The 18,685-nt window shown below is 35.1% G+C and overlaps 1 long non-coding RNA gene across 1 annotated transcript; it reads right to left on the bottom strand.

Annotated features, from left to right (window-relative positions):
• Nucleotides 1-16,835, bottom strand: LOC125500932. Its single transcript, XR_007278387.1, has 3 exons — nt 15,303-16,835; nt 953-4,817; nt 1-853 (listed from the first exon to the last, which is right to left on the bottom strand). It is a non-coding gene; the product is annotated as an uncharacterized LOC125500932 (long non-coding RNA).
• Between the last annotated feature and the right edge of the window lie 1,850 nt (nt 16,836-18,685).

Raw genomic sequence — 18,685 nt, forward strand, 5'->3', positions numbered from 1 at the left:
ACACCTGTCTCATCATTGTACTATGTACTCCGTTTATTTATTATTTTTTTTTTTTTTTATTTTTTTTTAAGAATAATTTTTCTAACATTTCTAATTTGATTTTAGATAATTTTCGTGGAACAATATCGTCTCAGCTGATAGACACTATGATGGGGGAATTTTTTACAGGGATACAAGATTCGAAAACAGGGGGTTTTTGGAGACGGGGCTGACGACTCTCTCCTTAGGATCTAGGGGTTGAGGATTTTTTATGGGAGAGGGAAGGAGTGGCTGGACAAGTTCCGGAATCTGGTAATAGGCTTGGATCCATTTCCTGGTCATTTTCTCCTCCAGCGTAGTTGATGTTGACAGATTTTCAACATTCTGGAGCCTTTCGAATTCACGTTGCAGAGGAAATCGAAGAGGGGTACCTGGACTCCAGCTGGCGATATTGTCCTCGGATTACCGAAAGTATTACTGATTTCGCCTCCAAAATTATCATAATTATCTTTGAACTGCCCGATGTCGTTGATCACGGCATTTGAATTAAAATTTAACTCAAATCGCACATTTCCAGTGATAAGTGTTGGGTTTTCAACCCTTTTAGAGGTAGCCCCATCAATATGTATGATCCGAAAGCGATCAAGCAAAGAGACATCGCCATCAAAGTTACAAAAATGACCGAATTATGAATTCAACACTCACTCTATTCAAGGCGATCAGCGTAGACACTCTCTCTATCTCCCCCTTCCAGGCCAAGCATTGAATTTGCCTGCCGCTGCCATTATTTCCGGTAAATTTGAATAATTTTTCTTTTTTAATTTTACCAACAACTTTAATTCGTTCAACGGAGTCAACGTAGACGATGATCTCTCTATGGAAAAATTTGAGTAACAGATAAATCAAATGTATAATGCGATTTATAGCATTGCACATTTTTTGTATCTTCATAAAATCAAAAAAATTGTCTTACACCGTCCGGTCACTAGGAGAAATGTCGTCGATAACTTCATTCGGAGATAACGAAACCACGATAAAGTTATTCAAGGAATTATTGAACTGCTTGTGACGGCAAGTGTGCAGGCTGAAAGAATTTAATTTAAACAAATTTTTGTTTGAAAAACAAGATGTATGAAAATTAGTAACTAATTACCTGTAAATGGGTTGTCATAGTATTGGCCAAGAGATAAACTTTCGTTCTGACTCGCTGGATTCTATTAGAACTCGAGTCGATTATTTATGAAGCTATATGCGTAGCAATTTGTTGCGTGATCCAAAATCAGAATCACTACGGTATACTCTTACGATGTCCACCTGTCTTTGATACGAGAATCGACGAAGCCACGTACACGCGTAAAATTAATATTCCAATGTACTTGGATTCAAAATTATTTCATTGATATTTGTAGTAAAATAAAATAATCATGCCGAGCACTACAGACACGTCGTGAAGTTAGACTGCACTGTTTCGTGTACTGGATATCGAACAATCACTTCAAGAGCTGCATACTTGGCGGGCGCATTTTTTACACACGCTCTCATGTTTTTATATTATAATTTCAAGGAATACATTCTGCTACATTGGAAATGCTATAATTCAAAGTACATTACAAGAATAAGTTATAATTTTATTGAAAACTGATGCACAAGTGAGCAAACAAAATCAGATTCACGAAACCATGTAATGGACAACCTTAAAATACAAAAGAAAAGACAGCTAAAATACTCTCCCGGAACAAAAAACATTGGTAAGCCAACAGAAAGTAATCAAATATAACACGTAAGACGTCAGAACAGTCCTCATCCGATATACATGAATCATTGGCACTTATATATTCATCTGACATTTGACATAGCACAATTAATAATGAGTAAGTTTGTTGAACGAGGTGAAGGTTCCAATTCCTGATACTTCAGTGAAGTTACACATGTTTTTTTTTTTAATACGAATATTCTAAGCGTCATACTTATTCCATTAGCAAATATACTCAAAGATGAATCGGTTCGCGATTAAATTATCGTAACCGATGAAAAATATACTGCGAATAAAAATTAGCGGGTCACCCTGTTTTCACTCCGAAAAGCGTCCAATTCCGAAACCTCATAACCGCTCGAAAAATTCAGGTGGAGAGAGGTAATTGAGGTGAATTAGAGCATTTTGAAGCTTGAAGCTTCACCTTCCAGACGCTTTGAGTTGATTTGGATAGCGCTTTATTGTTCACTAGTTACACCCTCCTGATTCAACTCGTGTAGAAAACGTGAAGTAAACTTCTGACTTTGAGAAGGTGCACGAGGTGCTTCAGTCGTTGGATTTCAATTTTTCTGAAGTCATTTTAAAGGTTAAAGTGTCCTCTTCGAAATACGTTTTTTTTTCATTTTCGTACGTTTTTTTGCATGAGTTATGCGACTCTGAAGGAATTATTGTCCATAAATATTTGATCGAATATCCTGACCGACTCAGTCATCGTATCAAAGTTTTTCAGGAACGATTTTGAAGCCCGAAACTTCGAATTTGCAAAACCCTTATCGCAGTATTATCTCATGTGAATTTTTGAAGCTCTGTTACCTTTCGAATGCACCCCTCCGCATCTCAGTGTTGAAACTTGAAATTTTACCTCTTGCAGGTCGCGTAAAAATGGCGAAATAAATGGCCCGTGGCGCATTACTCATGTAAAAAAACGTATAAAAAATTTCAAAAACGTGTGTATATTTATATCTGAAACGAACTGTTTGTACCAATCTTGAACATTCGCATTTTGACCAATGCCCGTGATGTCGTGTCCCAATCATCGGACTGCATTTAACTTACATAGAGTCAATAACTAGAGTATTTTCAGTAATTGGAACATCTACCTCATATCGATCATCTTCGTGAAAAACGCGATTCAGATTTTCATCTTACATCAGAGAAGTAGTGTTTCCACATATTCAGGCATATATAAAAAACTTTATCTGTATCCGAGATATCTATTTTTCCAATTTAATTGAAAATTCAAGTTCATGATAATTGGGAATTGAATTAAAAAGCCTGTATACTTGCAATCGGTCTTCAACATTCTGTTTGCCTATACACAGGAAAAAATCAAATATTTATTTATTTGTACTCTCGATTATATCCCCTCGATTAATGATGAAATAGCAATTACCCTGTAGAGATGGAAAAATAGAAAACATGGAGTATCGCCTTGGGGATTAGGGCGTCGGGCGTCGCCGATTTTCCTGAAGGCTCCCTAATCCTCAAGGCGATACTCCGTTAGTATAGGCCAATCCCATTCGTCAAATAGTAAATGATTCAGGCTAATATGTACGCAGTAATATACCTGCACGTTGGCCCATTTTTTATTTCAAATCCTATTCATGATCCTAAAGATAATTTGGAAGAAATAAAATGATACAAAGTACACTCGTAAAATAGTATTCTGGAGCAAACAGATGATAATATAATGCGCTCCCCAAGGATGCAGCTCTTGAAATGATTATTCGATATCCAGTACACGAAACAGCGCGGACTGACTTTACGACAAATGCTTGTCGGGAATCTGTAGTGCTCCGCGTTATTATTTTATTTTACTACAAATAACAGCGAAATAATTTTCAATTTGGTACTTGGCGGTTTATTTTTACAGTTCGAATGTTTTTGCCTTAGTCGATATTTACGATTCGGTGGAGGTCGGGTAGCAAATAGCATTCATTCATTTGGCGATGACTTCATAGGTTTGTAAGGGGTTCGGAGGGTTCGCGTGGCTACCAGAAAGCATCTCCAACGATTAATTGAAATATTTGATCTAGTGATTCAAAGGAAAAGATTAAAAAAAAAAAAAAATGTTACAGCAAATTTTCACTGGGCCCCGGGTTCGGCCTGATTAACAAATTATGTAGTGATATTTGAATGGTTGCGGCATTGATTGAATTAAGCGTTACATAATTGAAAAATGCATATGAAACTTTATCTGTATGATCATAGCTCGAGCAAGTTCAAATATACAAACATGAGTACAAACTACATAGTTTACAATATCGTGATTTGAATAAAAACGAGATTTTTAATAGACAAGACGGATTTGACGAAAGCAAAACATCTCAAATATTGAAACTAAAGAAAACATCGATGGGTTGGTAATAGTAACTGATAATAAACTACACTTTACCATTCAGTAATAGAATTACCTACATATCACGGCCATCTATAAAATCGCAGTCAAAACTCATAATCCTGAGTCAACTTGATTATTTCATATCTTGAATTATTGAATACATTAAATACAATTATACTTGTTATACCTGATTATATATTTATCATGTGTTTTAATAGTTTACAAAAGATAATTAGTCGTATTTTCTCGAGTTCAATAAAAAAAAAACCACTAATAAAAATAGTCTTTAGCTTTCGATTTCGCGTGATCTACACACTCAAGTATTAAGATCCTATCTCCAGGTAGAAATTTGAACTTCCCAGGCACTTTATGGAATATTCCGTAATAATTTTGCAAATTTTCACTCTCCGCCAAGAGTAATAGCATTATTGTTCTGGCAAAGTCCTCCAGCTCGCTTATAAGATCCCCCGTAATTTTGCGGAAACACAAGACGTTGTCCAGGTTGTTAAATTTCAAGATATTTTTTACGTGTATAGGTACGCGAACGCCTATGTCAACTTCCATCCGTTCCCACAATTTACGGCGACGCTTTTCTTCAACATCAATTGTGCCCTGCATCTTCTGTAAATCATTCGCGGTACCGTTAATTCTATCGACAGACATAGTTAAACGTGTCCACTTTCTGCGGTGTTACGTCCGGCCGTCCTTCTCTTTCAATAGGTTGAAAGTACTCCCAAATTGATTCTGAAATTTAATTTTCCATTGAGCATCCCACTTCAGCTTAATAAATTTTTAATTCTGAAATAACTACCAAAATAATACGTGCAACATTCTTATTTATGTTTTATTTAAAGCATGCTTATGATTCAGTCAAATAGAAGAAATTACAAATGTATCGATGAGTACGAATAAAAAAAATACAAATAAACGAAGATAAATAACAAAGAAAGCAAATCGTCTCGAACAATAAATGATCCCAGATAAAATATTTTCAATAGGGCTATAAATGAATAACATACAACTCATCGGAATCAAATTGACGGGGTAGTGCACTCCTTTTTTTTTTTTAAATCGATTTTCCAAAATATTAAATTTGTATTCCATAAACCTCCAAAAGCAGAAGGGCAGTAAGGCATAATAGAGGGACTAGGCATTGCCGAAAGAGCGTAAGAGACTTTTTAATTCATAATTATCTAAGAATTATAGCGAAAAAAGCTTGAATACTTTTTTATCGAAACCATGCTCTTTGAAGAACCACGAAAAATTCCGCTAATTGGTTTTTTTCGCCAAAATACTCTATCGTGGTTTCAGAAGAGTTATTTTTTCAGGCAGCTATACTACGGTCATATATCAGATGAAGAGTCTTGAAGAAAACCTTTTCATGCAATTCAAGGGGTTACATGGGTTGACTTCGCTAAGAAAAAGCTGTTTGGAGAAATGTTTTTCCTATAAAGAATGAATTCTTCATTCTGAGTTTTCATTGCACCATAGATACACATTCAGTGAACATTCAGTAGAATTTTGGCTCAACAATGTTCCAATCTCAAGCAAGGCGAGTCCATTTCCGGTGACACCCCGGAAGTTGAAGTTGGATATGATCGTTGAATTGTTTTTTATAGTAGGTAGAGATGTATAACTGGACTAATGATAAATTCGCTTAATATGTATAATCAGGTTACAGTGCCAATTGTATAGAAGATTGCTTGTCACTGATCGTGAGAAAGTGTCCGTAGATCATCAACGCTCTTGCCTTGTCAGTCATATTTCTCCCACCCATCATTCCCCAATCATCGATTCTCGTTCCCACATTCAACCTCTTTTTCGATGATTCGTTACATATTTAAATACTAACCGGACACTATTCTATACCAACCTGACCTTGAAAATAGCATTTAACCCTCTGTAGCGCCGTGTAACATTTCTGTCGCAAATCGATTCTCTGCCTATCAAGATTAAAATATTTTTTCAAACCCATGTTGAGTCAATGATGCTCATCTGACAATAAAACGAAGCAATGATCGGACTGTATTTTCTAAATGAATGAAAAAATTCAAATTTTCCAGAAACATATGTATTATTATTTTGTTCGACAAAAACTTTCCACTATTTATTTCGAAAATTTTATATCTTGCCCTACAGACCGAGGGTTGAATAATATCTGCACCAATTTGCAAAATTTAGCAATTTTTCAACAAATCTACCCATATTTTGAACCACGATTTCCAACAGTTTCAAACACTTGCGATGCAATTTTTTTATTATTGAAATGCTTCCAAGTAATTCCCTATAATTTCTTATGACTTTACCGAATTTCACGTTATCCATAAGGATCCTTTGATTTCCTCTACTCGACAGTACGACGTTTAGCCGTTGAATGTACGATCGATCACCTGAGCGGAAAGCCCATCGCAAAAATGTTGGAATAAATCGATAACAAAACAATATCGCAATAGACCGGGAGGCTGTATATTGTGTAATTCGGTGCCAATTTCCCGTCTCATTGTTAGTGACCGAAAAGGTAACAGGCGATGTTAGGGGGTTACGAAAGGCGTTGACTGAAGATTTTTAAAGACAGCCAGCGAAATAGGGTTTATTGAAGCTCGAGATTTTTACTGTCGCCGGACGCCCTCTCAGTGACCTCGAACAGTTCGGACTCAACTACAATGTTCGGCGACGGGTAACGTAGGTCGTCAAACTGTATCTTACCAGTCGCTATACGAGTTCTGCTATGTCGACGTCAGCGTTCTAAATACAGGTTATTCCCGGAAATTCCGAATTTATTGAGAATGGAAAACGGTTTAGTCGACAAGTCCACTTTTTACGAATTGCAGAGAACCTTCACCAGAAAATAATGGTTCAGGTATGACGTCCAGAAACTCTTAGGAAAAATTCGGATTGCTTTATAAGAAAATTAAAAAGTTGTGAACAATGAGGGAAAAAAAAATGGAAAAAGCCATCATTTTTTAGGAATATTGCAGATTAAAGAAAAATCCTTGAAGAACGAGAAATTTGCCGAATAAAGACCTATTCCTGAGAGTCTACCGCCAATATTTATAATTACAATTTAGAGATGAAAATAGTGCATAAACACGGGTGATGTGACTACTCCGAGCTCGGCACGATTCTTTCGTACGTAAACACAAAAAGAAAGTTACAACTCATTAACGAACGAAAAGATTCGGAAACCATTTGGATACTTGAATAAATAAAACTGAAAAACCAAAATCGTAATTTCCCGATTACTCATGCTTTTGTTAATCTAGAACTTTTCACAACTCCTCATTCAACATAAAACCCCAATACAAAAACCGCAAATTCTTTTACTTCTGGAATTTATTTTTAGAAAGTTGAAAAGAAATCCCGTTTGACATGTTTGAATTTCCAGTTTCGACTTTTTTACTAACAATCAGAAGGATGAAAAAATTGAAACATAGAGCTATGAAAACGACCTTTGTTTAAAATGATTTAATTGTTTCCTATTATAACCACGAAAACTGTATGAAGACATTTCTTAATTAACAATTCTTGTTGCTGCTGAATATCAATATCAAATATTTTTTTTTTAATCTGTAATGCTGAGTCATATTCTACAAAAATGGTCTATTTTGTATTCGTTTATTGAATGAACAAATTTTCAAATACGAATGACTATCCGTGCTATTTACTTTTAATATTTTGTCGTTGATTCTTTGGCCGAATTTTTGGAAAACTTCGTTTTCAGGAAGCACTGTGAGAAGGTAAATCAACATGGCTTCCCATATAGTCGCTTGAGTCAAAGATCCATAAGACAGAAAAGAACTGTCGCTTGAACCGAAGATCCATGCAGACAAAGAAGAACTGTCGCGTGATCCGAAGATCCATGCAGACAGAAGAGAACTGTCGCTTGATCCGAAGATCTAGGCAAACAGAGGAGGACTGTCGCTTGATCCGAAGATCCATGCAGAGTTTTATTTTGCCGGATCATTCCTTAATGGAACTTTGCGACGGCAGCACGAAACCGAAATCTTCTCTGAAATTTTCAGAGCTGATTGCTTCTCGTCTTCTGAAAACGTCGCTTAATTTTTGTGAAACGATTGCATCATCACAAAAGTTGATAAAAAGCCTTACACTTATTGAGCAACCACCTTCGCAAGCGCTTCATTCGCAATTATGCCTTGCTGCAACCGGGTCGTTAGGCGACGAATTATTTGCACCTTGGATCTGACAATACCGCGAAGATCCAAGTTCCGCCTCGACCAATTTTAGAATATTAATTTAATTCACAAGTTCAAAGCAGTGTCAATTCTTGATAAAACAACACAAAATATGAGCGATAACTAGCTAGATCAAAGATCTAGCTATAAGTCCACTTTTCACGAATTTCAGAGCACCTGTACCTAAAATCATGGTTGAAGTTTCATGCGATTTGGAATGGTGTCTAGAAATTCTTTGGAAAAATTCAAATTGCATTCCAAGAAATTCCAAAAGGTATGAACAATTCAGTGAAGAACATGGAAAAGGACATTATTTGTAGGGACTATCTCGAAAACTATCGCAGATATTGCAAATTCAACGATATTGCTTGAAAAACAAGAAATTTCCCGAATAAAGGCCTAACTCATTAAAGTTTACCGGCAATATTGTGCCATTTCAATTGGGAGGTGAAAATAGGGCCAAAAACGGGTGAAGTGACTATCCCGAGCTCCGCACGATTCTTTCATACATACAGAAAAAGAATTCCTACTCGTGAAATATATATTGAGGAATAAGATTCAGGTACCATTTGGGTACCTGAATGAATAATAGCCAAAAACATATTCGCAATTTCTCAACTATGTGTGCTTCTGTTAATCTAAAACGTTTCACAACTTCTCAATAAACATGAAAACCCCCTTCATTTTCAAACTGAAAACCACAAATTATTTTACGTGTGGAATCTATTCTCAAAAGGGTTTCAAAGAGATCTAATATTTCGATAGCTCCGTATTCTTATTATCGAAAACTACATGGAAATATTTTTTGTTCAATTTTTAAGCCCCATCGTTTAAAGAGTTGTTGTAAACGAATGCGTCGTTAATAAGATAATAGAATGTTTTTTTGGAAAGTGAATCTTTGATGCAAACGATGATTCTTGAAAGAAATTTCGTTTCTTAAAAAAAAATTTTTATCACTTAAAACCCAATTTCTTAATGACATTTTTTTTCAACAACTTGTTATGAATATTAAGAAACCGTTTTTCTTCCAAAACTCTTAATTAACCTTTGTCTTCATTGACAAAGAAAAGAAAAATGTCATTTTTTTATTTTTAGTTTAACAAATAAGTTGTTACAAACAAATTAAAACAGCAGAAAATTATCCATTTTACATTAATCAAAGACCAAATTGAGCTTACAGCCAAAGTTCTTGTTCAATTATTTTTTATAATTCATTGCGATTGTTTTGAAAAAAAATTTGAGACAAGTTGCAGATATAATGTCATATCAGTAAGAGTGTATGAAATACATATTCAAACATAAAAGCAGGAAAAACTTGTTTACAACAATTTTTTGAACAATGGGAGAAAAATTAAGAAGAAAAACATTTTCATGTAGTTTTCGATAGGAAAAATGCGGATCGATCGAAATTTTGTATGAAATAACTTTTTCCAGATGCTCAATTCAAGTTTCTAATTTGTTCACTCCATAGATTGTAGATGAAAAAGAAAAAAATAAACATTTCAAAATTTTCTCAACGAGGATTTATTTGGAAGCCTTTCAAGAATAATAGGTTCAAGAAAAGACAAGAATTCGAGATGTGTTTCTCGATTATGTTATAATCAACTGACGGTGTTCATGTACATGCAGCAAAAAATTCCTTAGTAATCCATGGATAACTAATTGGAAAATAGCGATAACAATATTTGGCCGCCGGATCATTGTTTCGTAATCTATTCAGTAGGTGTCTGAATTTTTTCATCTCTTATTTTTCATATTTAATACTGGCTGGTGAGGGCGTGACGCGCGTAAACCAGACTGCCCGTTTTCATCAGTATTTTCACCCTTCTGGGAAAATTATGAAGAATGGTCCTACAGTTCCGGGAATGGGGACTTTCTTTCGGGAAATTTCCTTCTTTTTTTGCATATTTTTGAAAATTTGTGGAAAATCCTAATAACTTTTCAACGTAATCGTGAAAAACCAAACCCCTTCTTTTTACTAAATTGTTGATAACAATCGCAATATTTTCGAGCGCCACTGCAATTCAAATTTTTCGAAAAGTTTGCAGACGCCATTTCGAATCAAATGACACCTCGATCATAATTTCCAGAGAAGGCGAACTGGAATTCGTTGAAATGATGCATGTTGACCGGATTAAATGGATACAATGTATGCCGTACGTTCTGCAGCAACCGCTCGTTAGAAATAAAGAAATGGACGATACAATTTCAATTGATTTCAATCTTTCTTATGTATTGAGTAGTTTGGTTGCATTTGCCAACTCGGTGCGAAGAATATGTATTATTCGAATCCACATGTCGTACAGTGTTCCTTATTCAAGCCGTTTATAAAAGATGGGTCATTTGTATTCATAGCAAAAAAATGTAACAACACCAATCAAATCTAAACGTAAAACACGATCGAATCGGTCAGGAATAATTTGACCAAGTTTCAACTTCAATAAATAATTGGAATTGTGTTGTCCGACTACTTGTTTGAACGACTAGTGTTCAGTTTTTCAAAAGAACACTTTTTTAGACTAGCTTTGCTATCACTCTCCAAAGCGATAGAGTCAAGTTCCAGGAATGTACTCTTTCTCGGTTTCGAAACATTTGGAGAGTGATGGGAAAGCTATGGTATTTTTTTCAGATTTTTCAATGGTGTCGATCATCGTAAAAATGACTCGCGAATGCCGCCGCCGAGCGTACACCAAGTAGCGAAGTATAGGAGAAAAGATCCGGTATTCTCAACGGTTTGACGCGCGCGAGTACGCGCCTAAGCGATGATATATTCTCGGATTTATTATTTGATGATTTTTTACTGGAAAACGAAGCCGAACGCACCTCTGAAATTAATTTACAGGCTGTAGTATAGTTCAAAGTATATATCAGCATCACATTAACCAAATGATAAATAAACTTTTTCGGAACCACCTATTTTTTCTGAATCTGTGGCACTATCCGCGTAAATGCTAAAAAAAGAATTGAATCTAACATCATTTTTGATGAAGTTATGATTTTTGAAGAGAATGCTGCTCAATTTTTCGATTGTTAATAATAAATCGAAGTTTGCACTGATTCAAAAATCCTCTGGCACAAAAATTCTAACTCCCCATGGACTATCGACATACAAAATTAAAAAAATATTTGAGAGGTTCACGTGGAATGGCCCATGTACAGAATATAACGACCTCTTGGTGAACTATTGACCTCGCAATTTTCAAATCATCAACCAACTGATGTCTACAGTAATAATTATAATGACAAATAGTTACATTTGTATCATCAATATAACCATTTTTGTATTACCTATGGAAAAAAATGCATTTGAACTCGGAAGCCTTGCATTCCTATATCTCTGTAAACTGACGACTTTAATCTGAACAATATCACGCTAATGACTCACTTTGGTGCGATTGATATACTGTAAAACGAATGCTTCACTTTCGGATACACCCTGTATGATATAATTGAACTGTTTTTTCCTCCTTCCATTTCCGTAATTATTTCTTTTGCTTTCAATCTTCGATTTTTTTTTGTGAGACCTACAATTGAAAACTTCCAAGAATTCCTAATACCATATATATCAATTTACGTACATTAATGTCTATTTGTAGTTGTAACTTTTTCCGTGGATACTCATTTCAAAATGGTAAGAAAACAAAAAATTGAAACGAATCAAGTTAGTTTAAAATAAAATTTTTATTTTTTTAATAAATATTCGATATAAAATTGTATTTCTCGGTTATTGGGTGGTTCTGTGAAAATTGAGATCATATCATCATAGAATGTTGCGAATGTCAGGGGGTAAGCCATATAATGCACTAAACGGCCGTTATATTTGAGAAATTCATTTCGGATCTTAATCGTTATTTGTAAGCCCAAAATCATGTGTTTTTTTTACATTAATCACTCCAATATTGGGCAAAATCATATTCGCTTATTATATTTGGTAGGATAAATACTCCTGTAGTGATAAAAAAGTAACACAGCACACACGTAGAATGAATCTTCATAGAATATACATATGGGGCATTCCATGCCAAATCACCGAGTTTTTTTTTCGACCCCTTTCGATTTGGCTGAAAATGAACTATTATTTTCTACCCTATCAAAGACATTTTTCTGAATTTTTTCAGATTTTTTTTCCCAACCCAAAAAAAGTTACGAATTTTTGAAAAAAAACCGCTCTTTTTTTTTAAAATGCTATAACTTTCTCAAAAATTTACCTTTCGGAACGTTTTTTTTTTTGAATTCTTGTTTTTAAATTTAGATTTTAGAAAAAAATATAAAAAAATTTCCAGAAGTCAGGATCTATGAAATATTTTAGTTTTTTCAATACAATCGTGATTTTTTCAAATTTCGACACTTTTGATTTTCAATTTTTTTGTCTTAAAAAAAACTTCAACTAAAACTGTATTTAACCCCGCCATTCCCATTTTGTACCGACTTTTTTTTCTAATTTTTTTTTTCGATTGAAAAAAAAGTTTTTTTCAAATTTTGCTCATTTTATAAAATTTGCACTAAAATTTTTTTGGTTTGCTTCTTAAGCCTCAGAGGTCAAATAAAATTAAACTAAGAAAAATATAAATTGTATTAGTAAGAATAAAATTATTTTTGTCAGCTTAAAATATTTTCTCTAGGTAAAATGTTCTCAATTTCTCAATTTTTTTTTATTTCTGTCTTTTCCCGCGGAATAGTCGCTTTAAAAACTTTTTTAATTATTGAATTCTGTTGTGGAGGTAAAGTCCTATTCTTCATCACCAAACTCCAAACAACACTGTGTGATTAAGAAACCGAGGAAACAATCGTTGAATCAACGCAAATCATTATAATATTGAGAATGTATAAATTATAAAACATTATACTTAAATAAAATAATTTTACTCTTACTAATACAATTTATATTTTTCTTAGTTTAATTTCATCTGACCTCTGAGGCTTAAGAAGCAAACCAAAAAAATTTTAGTGCAAAATTTTATAAAATGAGTAAAATTAGAAAAAAAAAGTTGGCAGAAAATGGGAATGGCGGGGTTAAATACAGTTTTAGTTGAAGTTTTTTTTGAGACAAAAAAATTGAAAATCAAAAGTGTCGAACTTTGAAAAAATCACGATTTTATTGAAAAAACTAAAATATTTCATAGATCCTGACTTCTGAAAATTTTTTTATACTTTGTTCTAAGAACTACATTTGAAAACAAAAATTCAAAAAAAAAAAAACGTTCCGAAAGGTAAATTTTTGAAAAAGTTATAGCATTTTAAAAAAAAAAAGCGGTTTTTTTCAAAAATTCGTAACTTTTTTTGGGTTGGGAAAAAAAATCTGAAAAAATTCAGAAAAATGTCTTTGATAGGGTAGAAAATAATAGCTCATTTTCAGCCAAATCGAAAGGGGTCGAAAAAAAAACTCGGTGATTTGGCATGGAATGCCCCATATGCATTATTCTCAATATGCGTATCACATACCATGAACTAGCGTGTTAATTATGTGATTATATGGTCTATCATTTGTAATCAAAAAATTTCTGCAAATATAAATAAAAACACTCTTCTCCATCCACAAACGAATGGAACAATTATTTCTGGTAGATATTAGAGCAATGAGCGAGAAAAAAAACACGTTATTTTGGGCCTACAGGCTACAAATACCGAATATGATCCTTCATTTCGCATACTATTGCCAATGAACAATCAAATATTCAGTTACAGTACAGCTATCGTAAGTTCCAGATTACATGCGCATATTCGATATTATGAGCCAGAAATTTGAATACTTACGTGCTTCGTTTTTCATTGCTAGAGATTAAATGAGCTCGCGTGCAAGTTCTAGTAAAAACCGCGGCCGTTGACTGAAGATTATTAATCTTCAGTCAACGCCGCGGCACATTCGGCGAATAATGCAGCATGTTTTTTGTGCTGTCGTGACGGCATACTATCGTTTCTTTTTTACCGATGCGACCGATAATGCAGAACTACACGGTTAACGCCGTGCCCCCCGTGGCCCATTGCTTGCGTCAAATTATTACCTACGGCTGGCTGTCTAAAAATCTTCGGTCAACGCAACACATCGTCGGAGAGTTCGCGAGGCTTTCGATTCTACTGCAAAATTTTAGTCTGGAGGAAAGCGATAATGGTGTGCCGAATGCAGCAACGCAATGCGAACTAAACTACAAAAGATCAAATATCGCAGGGCAATATCTCACTCAAAATAATGTATTCTAGTAGCGATTAACAATATTCGATAGGGTATCGCAGACGATGGTCTTTCGATATTCGCCAAAATATACGGTACCGAACCTCAACGCATCTACGTTCGTACCCGAGAAAATAGTGACGTAATCTTTGGATTTCACTCAAGCGAAATACGCAACAACAGCAAAAGTAAAAGCAATTAATGCTTAAGGCGAAATTAGGTGCAAAAATTAGGTGTAATAGTAAGCGAGAAGATACGCTACTAGAGTAGATACACCAGCCAAACTCGATATCAAAATAATATTTTTTCAACACGTGCATGGAATCGGCCTTTTGTATCGTAAGTTAAGTAGATGTCACATTGCTTATTTTTCACGTGGACTAATTATACCTCCGTCGGGAGATCATGAACTTTGGTTCATGATTTCGAAAGTTTATCGAAATTTCAGTTTAGTTGAATTTTGGTTCAAAAATTTTCTATTGGAAAAAGGGCCTATACTTGCATTTATTGACAGAAGTACGATGTGCAACAAGGGGTGAGGGCAATTTCTAGGTAGAGTGAGATGATGGTGCACGAGTCAAAGTTGAGGGCTGAAACCTACCCTAACGCATGCCTCGCTTGAAATGGCCCGTTTTCTCTTCTTAATGTATAACGTACGTACTATTCGAAGGTAACAACCAACCCCATTTAATATCAAAATAATATTCGAAACGCAACATCCGGCCACCAAGCCTCTCTTACTTTAGCCACCAACGCGGTTCAACAGCAGCACGCGGGTTCGTTCACAACAATTTCAATTTCTCAACTCAATGAATTACCAAAATTAACAAAGGAGCTTCATGGTTTTACATAAAATCATCGGCTTACCTTACAAAGAGTAGTGACGATAACAAACTTTGGCAGTATGTAGAAGGCAGCGACAACGCGTGATTTGGTGTCGTAGGACAGGCTTGTCGGTCACGGGCAATGTAGTCGACACACAACAAACGTCGTAACGTTGGGTATAGATAGGAATAAAGGTGCGGGAAGCGTGGTGGGGGTATGCTTGTGTACGTACACCGACCGTGTTCATGAGTGAAATACGGAAACACGACGCTATCTGATTTAGGTTCTCGCAAAATATCCCTAGTCGAATTTACAGCAGCGCCACAGCAGAGGTGGGGGATCGCATCGACCGGCCACGATCTGTTATGATCCACGGTGTGTTTACCGAAAATATTAGAATCTATCTGTCGATAATATCGTAGAAACCACGACTGATGTTATTTTGATCAGAGAAATGATATGGTGGATTAAATAGGATAGGATGATCTCCGTCGATGACAGAGTAAACACTTGCCTTTGATGCATTAGAAATGAGTGTTCTGAAAAAAGGACAATAAACGAGACGCATTAAGGATAATCCCACAAAAGGCACCTACGGTGCAAAAAAGTTCGCCAAGTACATCAAATATTCAACAGTAACTACCATTAAAATATATCTAATGATTGTAACGATTCTCTTATTTAGGGGATCGCTAGCCTGGTTGATCGGATTAAGACGATCGACCGATATGTTATGGATTAGGATCTTAGGACCAATGAATTCAAATTAATGTTAACGTCTTTTGACCTATAGTCATTTTATATTAATTCCAATAAATTGCGTTCATATATGCACATAACAAAAGCTTATTAAATCTCTTCGGTCCACTTGTCTAACAATCTTGAGGTGTAAAAATGAGAATATATGACGCTATCACAGATATAATAATAAATTAGTGAACCAACGATTTGCGGTGAAAACAAGGCACAAAAATAAATAACGATTATTGTATAAATAAAAATGTCGACAATAACGAAATAACAGGCAGACTTAGCTTTAAGCAAAACATATATGTTAAAATGGACAGATGAAGTAATTGTGTATATGACAGAATCAAGCGTAGAAAGGACTTATAGATATAAAATATATATTAGGGCCTAGTATGAAACAGTTCGATTCAAGTTCTGGTCTCCCTTATCTCTCGTGGAAATGTATATTATTTATTTGAAACTTATCTGATAATTTCCTGGGTATATATATATAGGTATATTTGACGTGCACGTCGCAACGATCCTGGGAGACACACACTATCTCTGGGCTTCCTTTTGATTTCTGCGAATCCTCGGCTCTTATCGAGGAATTCCCGATCGTCCCTCTACCTCACCTCGGCGATCATCGCCGATAATTATTCTATCGCCTTCCATTCTACACATGAAACTCGGCCCTCCACCTTGTTGGTGCCTAAACAGGCACCCACATGATTAATCAGAAGAATTCATGAATAATAGGAAAAAAATAATCCAAATCAATTACTGTGCCAAGTACATGGAACTTTGCTACACGAATAGAAATTCTCGAGAAGATTGGAATAAAAATAAAACAACCCTAATAATTATTTGAAAGATTACGAAATTGGAAAGCAATTGATAAAAATCAATTCAATGAATTAAAAAACAATAAAGATTGGAAATATAAATTAAATTAGAAAAAAAATATTGGAGTACGTAGTTCTTGGCGGGCTAATGCTATATTGTCCTGCAAGAATTCTGAATTTTTTCTCCGAAATAGCCCGCCAAGTCCTACTACTGTAACGTGCGACTTTCGGTGCGTCAACAATTATAAAGGGTTCGCCCCCTTGCTGGAAGGTTTGGAATGATAAAGGTTCGACAATTGGTGTTCTCGTGATTACTTATTTATTAATACGTAAGAAGCCCTATTTGATGAAGAGGATTGATGTTGCTCAGCCGGATGGTAGTGGAGAGTCTCAGTTTTCGACGGAATAGCGAGAAGAAGGAAAACTCGGAATTAGGTGGGGTTTTTAGATGCAGCTAGCAACAGCATAGATCAACAGTATGCAGAGTGATGCGGTGGAGAAATAGGAGAAGAGGATGTAGAGGGTCGGGTTGATCGTGGTATAGTTTGATTGTAAGAGAAGAAAAAGAAGAAGAAGAAGAAGAGGAAGAAGAGGAAGAAGAGGAGGCGTTAGACGTAACACCCCCCCCCCCCCCCCCCCGCCCCGTTACACGGAACATAGGTTTTGGGACAAAGGGTATGTTCCTGATACAGAGGTGTAATTAGGGCGTAGGTATTGATATGATGTGTTTTTACAAAGTTCTTAGTGCTAATTAGTTGATATCGATACAAATGGTAAATGTAAAGTTCTGAATGTATATATGATTTTCAATACTGGATATACTGTGTTCTTATTCATTAGGTAGGTTGTCTGATAGGTGGACCAAGTAAGTACGGGATAATCCTTTATTAGGTCCGAAAGTACATTTGTTCAACTAACGTACGTAAACATGTTATCCTATTACTTACATACTAATCTTTAGACTTGTGAAGATGGAAGAAAAAGAATTCGATTTTTAATCGATATTTTGGCAACCATATAGGTAATAATAGTTAATATTCACATATAGTCCCGGACAAAATTAAGTGGACACGTAATTTTTCCACGAACGTCATCTTGATTCAATAAAAAAAATCAATAAAAATGGAATTTCTTGTTTTCATTCTACCTATTAGTTTTCAATTCAAATGAACAAACAAGCATTTCTATTGGAAATAATATTTCATACGAAATTTTCGATCAAGATCGAAATGATGAAAAATTTCAAGTTGACAGAATTAAGTGGACACGTACAGAATTCTATGTTTTGATTCTGTTGTGAGATGTATATCGACCTTCATGAATGTCAACACTCGTAACCATAAGGTGAACAACAATGTTATGAGTTTAGTACGCATTATGACTTTCAATAATCGAGTTCGTAAAGATTACATCAATACCGCCACGAAAAAAAAGGGAAATCTGCACAGAGATTCGAAATTTTATTATATCAGACGTCAAAAATAATATAAGTTATCGAAAAATAGCTGGGAAATATAAAGTTTCAAAGAGTGCAGTGGAAAAAATCTACAAAAAGTATTTGGAACATGGAACCATTGAAAACTTACACGGTCGTGGACGAAAGCGCAAAACTAATTCTTACGGTGAAAGAAAAATTGTAAGAGAAGCTCGACGTAATCCAAACGTAATATCGAGAAAAATAGTCGAACAGTTGAAACTAGATATCAGTTGAAAAACTGTAAGGCGGAGATTGAAAGAAGCGAACCTGGTGAGCTGCGCAGCAGTGCGTAAGCCACATATTAGTAAAATGAACAAGAAGAAACGATTGAGTTTCGCAAAAAAATACGTTAATGTGCCCTTAAACTTCTGGAA

Source organism: Athalia rosae, chromosome 5 (genome assembly GCF_917208135.1).
Source record: "Athalia rosae chromosome 5, iyAthRosa1.1, whole genome shotgun sequence".
Lineage (NCBI taxonomy): Eukaryota > Metazoa > Arthropoda > Insecta > Hymenoptera > Athaliidae > Athalia > Athalia rosae.